This window comes from Alligator sinensis, unplaced genomic scaffold (assembly GCF_000455745.1).
Source record: "Alligator sinensis unplaced genomic scaffold, ASM45574v1 scaffold285_1, whole genome shotgun sequence".
Taxonomy (NCBI): domain Eukaryota; kingdom Metazoa; phylum Chordata; order Crocodylia; family Alligatoridae; genus Alligator; species Alligator sinensis.
Window position 1 is genome coordinate 52215 of NW_005842235.1, and position 12368 is coordinate 64582.

General features: G+C 36.9%; 1 protein-coding gene across 1 annotated transcript in view; it reads left to right on the forward strand.

Annotated features, from left to right (window-relative positions):
- The first annotated feature begins 2061 nt into the window (after positions 1 to 2061).
- LOC102371752 (plasma membrane calcium-transporting ATPase 2) overlaps positions 2062 to 12368 on the forward strand; it is a 664574-nt gene continuing 654267 nt past the window's right edge. Inside the window, exon 1 of the mRNA XM_014521639.2 lies at positions 2062 to 2104. The gene's annotated coding sequence lies outside the window, so the exon portion shown is untranslated. The remainder of the gene's footprint in view (positions 2105 to 12368) is intronic.

Genomic DNA, 12368 nt, shown 5'->3' on the forward strand with positions numbered 1-12368 from the left:
TTGCCTAGAAAAACATGCAACAGTGTCACTGCATATGATGTCATGACATGCATGTATAGCTTGGAACTTTGCAGTGATAAAGACAGGCTCCTTTTAGAAAAATCTTTATTTACTCCAATCCTGTTTTAAATTTCACTTCATATTTTAATTCAGCAAAGATAAAATCCCCTGATCAGTGATCCTAGCAGGCTTTTTTAAAATAGCTTCCATTTTGGTGCAGTGCAGTGCAGACTCTTGGCTTAACTGGCTGAATTGATATTCAGAGCAGCAAGTAAGCAAGGATGACAGAGCATCAGTACAGCTACTCCTATTAGTGTTCAAGGAGGTGTGCTTAGTTGCAATTGCCTACTCTGTCCAAGATGTAGCACAGTCACGAAGCACTGCTGTCCCTAGGATACTATAGACAAGCCTCCTACTTTGATATATGCTGTTTTATTCATGCTTTAAGAAACAAATAATATTTTCTGTATTTAGTCAGTTTTGAGATAAAATGCATTCTTGCAATTGCAGAATCTCAGCTTGCAACTCATGAAACAGTGCTTAGAACAACTGAATATTTGGCATTTTTAAAATAATTTTTTTAAATATGCTTACCTTATGTATACTGTAGCCCTTGTGGGAAGATGTTGACAATACTTTAGTCCCTATTAACAAGCTCTGCTATTCTCATATGTAAAACGTCAATTTTATTAAAGGAGTATTTTCTCTCTTAACCGGTAGCAGTTGAAACTCTCTTTAATAAGATATTTCAAAAGCCTATTGTGCAGTTACGACATGACATGTTTTCTAGGTAAAAAACCCGAGCCCCCAACCCGATTATTGTTCACATAAATTAATTCTTAGTGCCACGCCAGTATTTTTTTTCTTTGAAAAAATTAGATGTAAAGTATCATTCCACCTTAAAACTTCATGCAGTTTTTCTTGAGGAAGTGACAGGTTGCCATTAACATTTGAAATGCATTGGAATCAGTTAAAAAAAAAGAAGCAGAACACTACCACTGTATGTGCATTAGGTTTTACAGCATATGGTAATGAGTTCAATCCCAACCAAAGGTAAAGACATGCGCGTTCCCTGTGTGAGCATTTCTCTGAAATCAGCACAAACAGCATCTGACTCCTGCAGGTCAAGCAGCACAAAATAGTTGAGAAACACACAGAATCCAGGGTGCATTTGCTTTGTTCTCTGTTACACCTTTGCTTACAAAGACATTTTTTTTGGTTGGTACAGTGTGATTGGCGATGAAATCCTGCGACATACAGTCTTTTCTTTATTTCTTTATTGGCCCGTGTTTGTTGAATTGTAAATAGTTAACAGGACTGGGGAAGCGCTTGGCAGCGGGCTCTGACATTCAGAACGCACCAGCGCATGTCTGCTGTCGGGATGCAGTGCTTCGGGAGCGCTCCCTCACCCCCTGCAACCCGCTCCATACAGCTCCCCCGCCCTTTTTTCGTCTTCTCAAATGATAGTGATAGAACTTGACAGTCCTTGTCCTTGAAGGTTTCTCCCGTTTCTGAGTAAGTGGCATATTCCTGGTAGTTTGCCATCTTCCGTTTTTGTCATTATCCCAAGGGAAGTATTAAAACCACAAACAACAACATGGTGGTTCAGTCCATTTTTCTTTTAGAAACAACATTTTCTTCCCTTCCCAAGCCTGCTGTTTGCTTGCCTCCTTCTACAGCATGGAAGTGCGGGCAATAAAACATCCCCGTGCTTGCACTCTGCTACCAAGATGCTCTGACAGAAATAGCAGCTTCCCCCACCCCCACCCCCACCTGCCTGTGCAGGATGGTACAGTCTGCAGAGGGACTCCTGTAATGTAGCTCAGTTTATCTATCCCTTACAGATGCCGAACAGTGATTACTCCGCTATGTAATTGAAATCATTTTGGATTTGTGATGATATCTTAGCCAAGTAAGTAGCGACATCCACAGCACGAGAATAAAAAAAATAAGATCTTTCCCCCCCCCCTTTTTTTTTTGCTCTGAGCTTGTTAATTTGGCAATTTGCTTCTCTTGGAGGCACAAGCTGATGAGAAAATGGTGTGGAGACCTGGTCCGAGTGATGCATTAGATTTTAGTTCATGTCCTATGAATCTCTGGAAAGGTAATTTGATGTCTACAGAATATTCTCTAAGAAGTAGCAGAAACTGTATGGGTAAAGGGTAATATGCTATCAGGAATAATCCTTTGAGATTTTGGAGGTTGAGAAAACAGTGTGGGATTTGTCTCTTTTTAAGACAAAGTGGGCATGCTTTTGCTTGAGCTTGTTATTTAATGATGAGAAAACATGTGGATGGGATTTTGCTTTTATCATTACTAGGAAAAATCAGGCATTAATGCTGTGTTTTCAAACAAAGTGCAGAGATGCTTCAAAATAGAAGTACAAATAGATGTTTTGCCTCATAAATTTAGCTAATTTAATCAACACTATGGCATTATCTTATGCTAGACCCCCCCAAAAAGTAGAAAAAGATCTACATGTGAAATGGATTTATTTTGTACAGCTTGTCATGGTCATTTAGTATGTACTTTTGAAAATGAAGAGAAAAATTGATGTAAAAACCACAGGTGCTTTATGTTAAAATGGGTTAGGTTTTATATATATAACATTTCATTGTAATTGTAATTTTTTGAGTATGGGTAGTATTTTCCTGATAGGAGAGAGAACCTTTCCGTGGCATAGCAATTTACCTGATCCTTCTTTGAATAAGATTTTTTTTTTTTAAGAATTTAAAAAAATCATGAGTATTGAATGAAAGGGCTTTGTAGACTTCATAAATAGTATAATGCTTTAACAGAAACATAACATAACTGGAATCTTTGCCCATTATGTAAAAGAAGATTCTACACATTTGATCTCTGGCTGCAGAATTTACAGATCATCTGTCTGATTTGTATAAGGCAGCAGTCAGTCTGTTCTCCATTTACTGACTTAAAGTTGTGTTATACAAGCTTACCCACTTGCTTTTACGTTGGACATACTTACCTAGGTCTAATGAGGTGGTCACTTTAGGAAGTCTTGAAACCCTTGGATAGTAAGAAATAAATAAATAGTACTGTGCTTTCCTTACCTTCTGGAAGGTAAGTATTGGAGTAGTTAATTAGGAGTGTATATTCTTTTATAATAAAACTATTCATTTCACCATGCATGGGCAAAAAAAGGAGAACTGCATACTTCTCAAGAGTTATGCTCATTTGACCTTTCGATTACATCCTTTCAGTGATTATTTAGTGGATGAAGGAGAAGGGTATTTGTAAGGTAATAGGCATGCCTAACATTTCTACCTTCACTTCTAGGATTTTAGGTTACTAGTGGATGTGTGTGTGTACTCACACACATTTACATATATGTATATATACATATATATGTATGTATCTATGTATATGTATATACACACATCAATATAGAACAAAAAACTATTTTAACTACCTATTTTAACTACCATGCTTCTAAATGAGATTTACGAATGGTGCTTAAAATAGCAATTTTTTATTTAGTGAAAAAACAGCTTGTTAATCTGTTTCATAATGCTTATTTTGTATTTCAAGAATGTATTTTCTGACTAGCATTTAATTTTGTGAAAGGTCATCCATATGCATGACTAGCTTTCCTACCTTGTTCACAAATAGCGTCTTGACTCAGGTATCCAGCATGTCTTTGATCATATACAGCTTTTACTTTGTTCATGTTCTTCTCATTTTGATTTACATTGCTACCTGTGAACACAGTATTTCATATTTGCCCTGTTGTACGGACAAAGTGAATAGGTTAACAAAAAACATGTGAAAATAAGGTTTGTAGACAAGTTGGACATAGTAATGCAGCAAAATTATTATTTTTTTTCCATCTTCTTGTGAAGAATTGATTTTGGCCCAGTGTATCAGAGTTAAATATACTTATATTTCCACAGGAAAGGTAATATTTTTCCTATTGGAAATGGAAAATGGCTGGTATCCGTATTACGTTATGCACATTTAAAAGGTTTCATTTGTGTTTTGATGCAGCTTTGAGGGTGATTTAATATTTTTCCATTGGAATTCTAGGGTTAGGAAAACACAGTGATGATAACTAGACATCACACTGTTTTTTTAGGCTGCCCTGCCTGGCCCCATCCTCCGCCCAGCCCCAGGCTCCCGGCACTTTGAGGGTGATTTAATATTTTTCCTTTGGCATTCTAGGGTTAGGAAAACATGGTGATGATAACTAGACATCACACTGTTTTTTTAAGTGCTTAAATGAGGTTACTTGTATAAGTTCATTTTTTGTTTAAATATCATGCCACGTATCCAATAAACAGTCTTTCAGTTAATTTTTTTCTCATTTTTCCTCCACATCTAAAATATTCATTAGACCTTTTCAAATGTTGTAAAATTTTGACTGTTTTTTGTTTTGTTTTTTGTTTTGTTTAGATATCATGCCACATATCCAAGAAACAGTCTTTCAGTTAATTTTTTTTCTCTTTTTTTCCTCCACATCTAAAATATTCATTAGACCTTTTCAAATGTTGTAAAATTTTGACTGTTTTTTGTTTTGTTTTTTGTAAAAATAAAAAAGAACCCCGCACTCACCGCTGCAGCAGGGGCTGTGGACGCTCTGGGGCTTCCTGGCAGAGCCCCCCTGCACAGACCCTGTGACCTGATCAGCCCCACCCCCTCGGCCGTGCTCCCAATGGCCCCCCTGCCTGGCCCCAGCAGTCTGGGAATCAAAAAAAAAAAAATGACTGTTTTTTGTTTTGTTTTTTGTAAAGCTAAGTTTCCTCTGACTTGGACTTTCTTTTTTTCTTTTTTCTTTGTCCTGTTTTGGTGATAGAATTAAAGTTTGAGGAGACCTTAGGGGTCATCCAGCTGAACTCTCTTCATGGCTGCAGGATTTGCTGTTTTAAACTCGTCCCAGACAGATGCCTATACAAATTCTACTTAAAAATCTCCAATAACAGAGATATGACAACTTCTCTAGGCAGCTTATTCCTTGGTCCTATGTTCTTACCGTAAGGAAGTTTTTCCTCAGATTTAATCTAAATCTGTGTTGCTGTAGTTTAAACCCATTGCCTCTTGTCTTGCTCAGTGCCAAGAAAGAACAGTTTTTCTCTGCCTTTATGGCTACAAGAAAAGTGAGATGTTATATTATTCTATGTTTTTAAGAAAAGAGTTGAAAAAGGATTTTCTCTTGTTCTTCAAATGTTTGTAGATTCATAATTCTAAATTGCTGCAGTTGCTATTTCTGAACATGGAGATAAAATAATTTTTCCTCATACTTTGAAAATATTACAAAAGACACGACCTTGTAACTACAGCCTACTCTCATTAAAAGTTTCAGTATTCTGCAGTAATACTCTAGCACCTGATATTTATATAGCTCCTTTAATAAATTTAAATACATTTACCTAAGGCTGGCATGCAAGAACACTCTGGGAGCAGATGACAGCTGATTTACCCTACGCTGGGACCTTGTAGTGAAGTGCATAAGCTCTGCCTTATCATATTGCTATTTCCACTAGGTATTAAAGCAAACATTTTCAGAGACAAGGTAGGATTTTCTACTACATGGTACTTAGCAAATAGTCCAAATAGTTTTCAGGTTAATTTTAGAGAATGGGAAATATTAATTGCATAATCCAGTCAATTAAATAATAGATTGAGGATTAATATGACAAGTTTTGAAAAATTTAGAAAATTATGGAGAAATGAAAAAATGAGTGAGATCATTATTATTAAAATATAAATATACATAAATATATTTTTATATTTCTATATATATCTATAGATAAAGATAGATAGATAGATAGTTATATCTATATCTATTCCAGTGTTAAGTAGGATTCTTTTCTCCTTTAGGGAAGAAATAGAAATACATCCACTTTGAATGGAGACTTACTGATGGCCTGGGCTGGTAGCAAATCAAGTAAAAAAAATCTCTGTGTCTGATTAGTATAACTGTGCTGCCTCTGCAGCACCTGCACTCCAGACATTTTGCTAGCAATTAGCACACCTTATTTTAGATGCAACTTGTCAGTGCCTTTAAAATGTACCACAGTGCTTCTCTATATTGTAAGACATGTGTTTGTAAATATAAACATATATGTTTTATTCTTATTTTCTTCAGTAGAACTAATTAAGATATTTTGTTAAAGGTAGGCATGTGTTTTATATTATGCTTTTTACAGTTATCTTGTAACTAATTATGTTTATATTTTCCTAGCATTATTAAACTTCATACATATAGTCATGGAAATGGGCAGTGGACATTTTAGTGTAATTTTTGTGCGCAATAAATTGTAAATTAAGATACAACATACACACACACAAACACTTCTAAGATTCAGTTTTAGGAAACTGGATTCATAATATGGACTAGTAATATAATAAAAAGTAAGCTGGCCATTAATATGTGGGGGAAAATAATTTACTTTCAGTGTTCTTTACTTTTTTTAGGAATACTGATCCTTTGCACATAGCATTTATATGTTTTTAAAACAATTGAGAATCACTGATTTTAAAAAAGGACAGGGAATGTAAAATTGTACAGATAGAGCTGATGAACTGAAAAAATATATAATTTGAATTCACATAGGAGTAGAAAGATAGTGATATCAGGGGGATATCAGAAAAAAGTGAGGGAGTGAGGGAAAAAGATAGTGAGGGAGATATCAGAAAAAATATAATAAACTGCAGAGAGTCAAGAAGATACTAAAAGTGATTTGTTTCCCGGGTTAGCCACTAGGTATCAGTAAGCATAGTGAAGAAAGCAGACAAACCACAAAGTACTGTTCTATCACACTTCATGCAAGTCAGTCTCTGTGATCAGTGTGTCCCTTTTAAAATACCAGTTACTCAGGATAAGACATACAGTTGTATCTTGAGATACATAACTATCGTGGAAACAATCATGAGAGAGTCCAGCCAAGCATCAACTGGAGCAACTCTAATTTAATTGAAAGGGATGTGCAAACATTAATTTCAGAACACATTTGGAGGGAAAAATACTGTTGCCATTTCATACCCAAACAACCTGAGATATACAGAGAAATAAGTGATTTGCCCAAAGTATCACTGGTAGTCAGTGGCAACAGCAGGTTGAGAACTTCTAGTTGCATGGGCTATCTGCTGTACCAGGGGTCAGCAGCATATTGCTGGTGAAGGCTGGAGTTTGTGACCAGGCTATGGCTGGTCCATTCCTTCTCCCCACAGTGGCTAGCTGCCTGCACTCGCTGTTCTCTGCCCTGTCTTTGCCTTTCTCACTGTACATTCCCAGCCTCTCTGCAGCAAAGGAAGTATAGACATAGTGGAGCAGCAGGCTCTGCAGCCCTGTAGAGGCAGTGGGTGGCACAGTGCAGCTCTATGCCACCAAACCACTGTGCTGGGTCAGACCTGTTTACAGGCTAAATCCAGCCCATAGGCTGTAGATTGCCAACCCCTGTGATAGACCATGCTGCCATCTCTCACATCCAAACCATTGATCTAACATCAATTGCAATATTTACTGGAGCACTATCATTTAAAAAAACGTACCTTAGAGTAATCAATGTAAATTCAGTTGCCAGCATATCTTTACTTGAGCAAAACCCATTTCAATTTCAGTGAGAGGTTTTTTTTATGAGAGACTGAGTTGAAACTACAGGATTTGGCCCACAGAAAATAACTTATATTAGATGAAATTGCCATATTTTGGTTTTGTTTTTCAAACTGAGGAAATGTGATTGATACCTTGGATATCTTATTGTTTTAAGAATATGAAAACTATAATACAGTTCATAGTAGTGATGGAATCCTAGATGAATAGAAATCCCATTGGTATATAATAAGATCAGTTTTGGTAAATTAAATGAAGTGGAAAAAGGAAAAGTAAATTATTTTAAAGATGCTGAAAAAATCATTAAAACTTATTTTCTGCCATCTTTGTTAAACATATATTCTATGAAAAGAAATTAAAAATAAAAGTTCTACAAAATTCAGATTTATTAAACAAATGACCAACCTGAGAAGGAAAATCTTTTCCATTACATAGCAGGGGAAAAAACCAAAACAAAACAGTCCATTAGTCACCTTTTGTTCTGTTCCCTTGCTCTTCAGGCCCCAATCCACTAGATCTGTTTTAGTCCTTGAATCTGGGACATCCTCAACAAACCCATTCCAAGTGAGAAGACTTGTACCTAAAAAAAAGTGTCTTCAATATGAAAAATCGTTTGCTCTTGTTCTGTCTCTTACTCTGGTTCCTGGCCCAGTTCAACTCCTAATCAGTTTACGTTGTAAGGCGACAATGTATCAGAACCCAAAAGACTTCCCCCACCAAATTTAGACAATGACCATAGAGCAGCATTGCTGGTGACAACTCATTTTTTCTGTTTAAAACAGTGTTAAGAAACAACTAGCATAGTTGAATGAAGAGTTCAAGTCAAAACTAATTCCATCCATATATTACTGAGGCACCGCTGGACAACAGTGGACAGAAATTCCTTGCTGATCTTCAAAGGTGAAGTTAGGAAAAGTCATAAGGATGTTGGGAAGTCTGTGCCTAAAGTTAGAGATAATGCTTACCAGCCAACATGCCAATAAAAGTCTATATACCATCACATGAAGAAGCATGTGCATGTTCTCATATGACTAGGAGAAACAGCGTTCTCATAATTAACCACAGAGCTGATAATTGCCTGTGAAAGGGAAGGGGGAGCCATTCAACGTGCTCCTCAGTTTTAAACCCTCTCTTCTATTAGCAATGATTAGAAATGATGAACTTCTTAATTTCCACTCCCCCCTCCTGCCCAGGGTCTAACAAAGCAGGAAGAATGATGCTTTTTTATAGCTACAATATTTTCTGAAATAGCAGGCCTTCAGAAAAAGAGTTATAGTGTACAGATATATGTTTGTTTTGGCCTGGTAAAGGTATTTTGTCTCACAGGATGGATGAATAAACTAAATGTTTACACTAAACTTTATATAAACTTACCTGCTGATGATAGCACAATAATAATATATTATCACCATTAAGGCATTTTCTTTGTCTTTTAGAAATGTACCTGTACAGGACATAATTAGAAAGGAGTGGTGTTTCCAATAAACTGTTCCAACTTGCTAGGGAAGCATTTAACCAAACCGTCAGGAGACAATGTTGATTTATAACATTTGTAAGTTAGTTTAGGAAGAAATTGCTGTCTTTACTGAAGAGAGACATTTAATTTTACACTAATTGTTTGCTATGTTTCTTTTCTCCACTTGAATTATAATGAATGATTTTGCACATTGTTCTAAAAATACCCCTATTGATGTTTGATGTTAAGGGACCAATAGAATACAGTTGCAACGAGATGATGATTTTATGTTGGTATTCATAAAGAAATGAAAGTATCACTTGTTTTTCTTCTAATGCTAAGGGGCATTTTTTGTGAACAACTCACAAGATACATGGTAAAAAATACCAAAAAGAACTGCATGACGTTTCTCACATTGCACATAGAATCATTAGCTGTTGGTAAGATTTTGTTACTAAAGATTTTGTTACTAACCAAATAGAGCACTTGCACTATTCGGTGAGTAGTTGTTTTTGGAAGACTGGTCTGCTAAATAACATGCAGAAAGATTCAGAATGAGATGGTAGTACTAAATCAGAATTATTGAAAATGCTAACTGACAATGTAAGACAAGCCATTGGAACAAAAAACCCATATTGCTTAATTTAATTTAGCTGTCGCTTCTAAAACTCCTTCCCCAGCCCTTCATATCCAGAGTGGCTGAAATGGCCAATGGGCTGGGTTTGCCAGGGACTTCCTGGCTCTCCCAACAAATTAGTTTGGTTTGGTGTTAGGTTGTGCCAAAGGATTCTCTTCTGTCTTCATCCTACAAGTGGAGGAAGGGAACTCCCCCTTTCCTCTTATGCTGAGCTGTGGGAGAAGGAAATAATCATTCACATTCTTTTCTTGCTGCAGCTAGGCTTTCCCTTTCGTGTCCTGGGGATGAAGGCCTAAACACTGGTACTGGCATGTTCCAGCTTGGGTGATATGTAGTCTACGAGGTCTGGATTCATTCATTCAACTATTTGGGGTGAGATGGGAAGGAAGCCAGCCTATGTATTTCCCAGATTTAATGGATATGATATACAGCTGGGAGCCTGACTCAGATGCTACACATATGGGTCATCTTTTGTGGCCAGGCCAAAGTGGGTCAGCTTGTCATTTCTGTCTGGATATCATGTTGACTTTAAGGTCAGTCAGGACAAATCATGCTCAGACTGAGAGGCAACAGTCACCATTTGGTCGTGTAATAATCACCTTCCTCCCCATTTCATCTATTAAAATACTTAATATTCATGTTTGTTTAACCAAGTTGGTAGCAAAGTACCATTAAATAAAATATCCTATCCCATAGTTCATGACTTGCCTTTTATCCTGAGCAATACTTACTATGAATATGAAAGCTGGTATAAGAGAAATAGGGCTTTCTTTTCCTTTTCAAATTTCTATTGGGTCATGTAAAACAATACAATCAAATATATATTTGTCTTACATTTTTATGACTTCTGATAAAAAGAAATTATTAATATAAAACAAATTTGGCCTGAATGTGTTTGCAAGTTCTGTAGCGCTCTGTTATTAAAGTTTTTCTGGAATTGCAAATTTTACTGCATATGGAGGAGGGAGAAGGGGAGGTGTCTTTCTTTCTGTTCTGTCCCCCGTTTTTGCTATTTAGTAATTACCTGAAGCTTTCTTTCCATGCAAGAAATTTTATCCAAAAAAAAAAAAATGGTAAAAAAAAAAAGAACATGAGAATGGAAAATGATCTTTCTCAAAAATCAGTTGAAGCATTAACATTCTGTAAATGAGGCCTTGGCATACAATCCTCATTTATTGGTTTCTTCAGTGTTATTAGCATATTTTTTAAAACAATTGCTGGTAATAAGATTTTTGAGACTAAGATAAGTCTGTTTTCTTTTATTGTTTGGATTTGAAAAAAAAGGTGTAGTTTTACTTAAAACAAATATTATTTTTCTTCTGAAATGTTTATCTTTTATGTATAGTAGATTAAAGTTACGTAGAATACCAGCTTTCCGTATTTCCTATCTCAGTCTTAGTCTTAATCAGACAGGCATAGTATTTTAGAAGTTTTCATTGTTAGTCTCCGAGAGAAAGGAAATTTCGATATAAATTTTAAAATGAATAGATAAAGAATGTCAATGAATCAATAAATAATGTATAAAAATATAGACATATATATTTTGTTTGGTAGAAAACAGTTTATGTCATTCTTAGTTCAGAGTGGAAGACAGTAGCATTAATGGTCCATTCCTTCAAGCTTTTGAGTTCTTCCTTTTAGGCTAGGGACAGAAATTACACATAAACCAGTTTAAGTGAACAGAAACTGGTTTAAACATGTAACAGAACAGATATTCAGTGTACATAAACCAGTTTGAAAATGGCTGAAACCGGTTTGAGATAAATCTGGTTGAATGTAGTATCAGACTTAAACTGATTTGGCTCAAATTGGTTTATGCAATGTCTGTCCCAGACCTCTTGCTGGTTTAAGTTAAATCAGACTCTCCCAGCATGCTCTCTGGGCTGGTTTCTGCTCCACATCAGAGTTCCTCTCTGCTCCCTGGCTGGAGCTTGGCACAGACTTGCAGGCACTGCAGGGTCTGCTGGCTTTCCTGTGTCCCCCTCTTCACCCGCTCTCACCACTCACTGCTTAAGCAGAGATCCCTTCCTCTTCTCTGCCACATCAGGGACCATAACCAGCATGTGGTATGCTAGCTGATGCTGAGAGGTGTTTGTGTATGTGTCTCTGTCCAATTTCACTCAGATAAAGAGACAGAACAATGACTGCTTAGGGCTTGTGGAGCTAATCAACAGGTCAGCCAGTAAGCTGTTTAAGAAGTTTGAAGTAAGGTGGAGAGAGGCTATTATTTTGCTAATTGGGTGATAAAGACTGTTATCAGCCCCCTGGCTGACTTGCTCACATGTCAGTTTGCTGCAGACAGTATGACGAAGTAGAGGTGGAGACTGAAAAGCTCCATATCATCAACAGATGCATGCACTGCACACCCTGCTTTGCCTCAGAATGCTAGCCCGTGGCTGGGGGCTGGCAACACTCCTGCCCCTTGAGCAGCCAGGGGGGAAAACCCTGGGAGCGTGCAGGCAGAAATCCCTAATGAGAGAGTTCTGCCAGGGCTTGGCCATGTTCCCCTCAGCTCAGCTCCCTGCAGAAGGCAAGAGAGGGCTGCTCTAGCACCCCTGGGTTCCTAGCCTGGGTCACTGCATGCATGTGCCTGAATTTCCTTAGTCGAGAGAGAATGTCCGTCCAGTTTCAAACCAGTTCAGCCTAGTCAGGTTAGGTTAATCTGCAAAGATTGATTCAATTAAGGCTCAGACTTTTTTAATGTC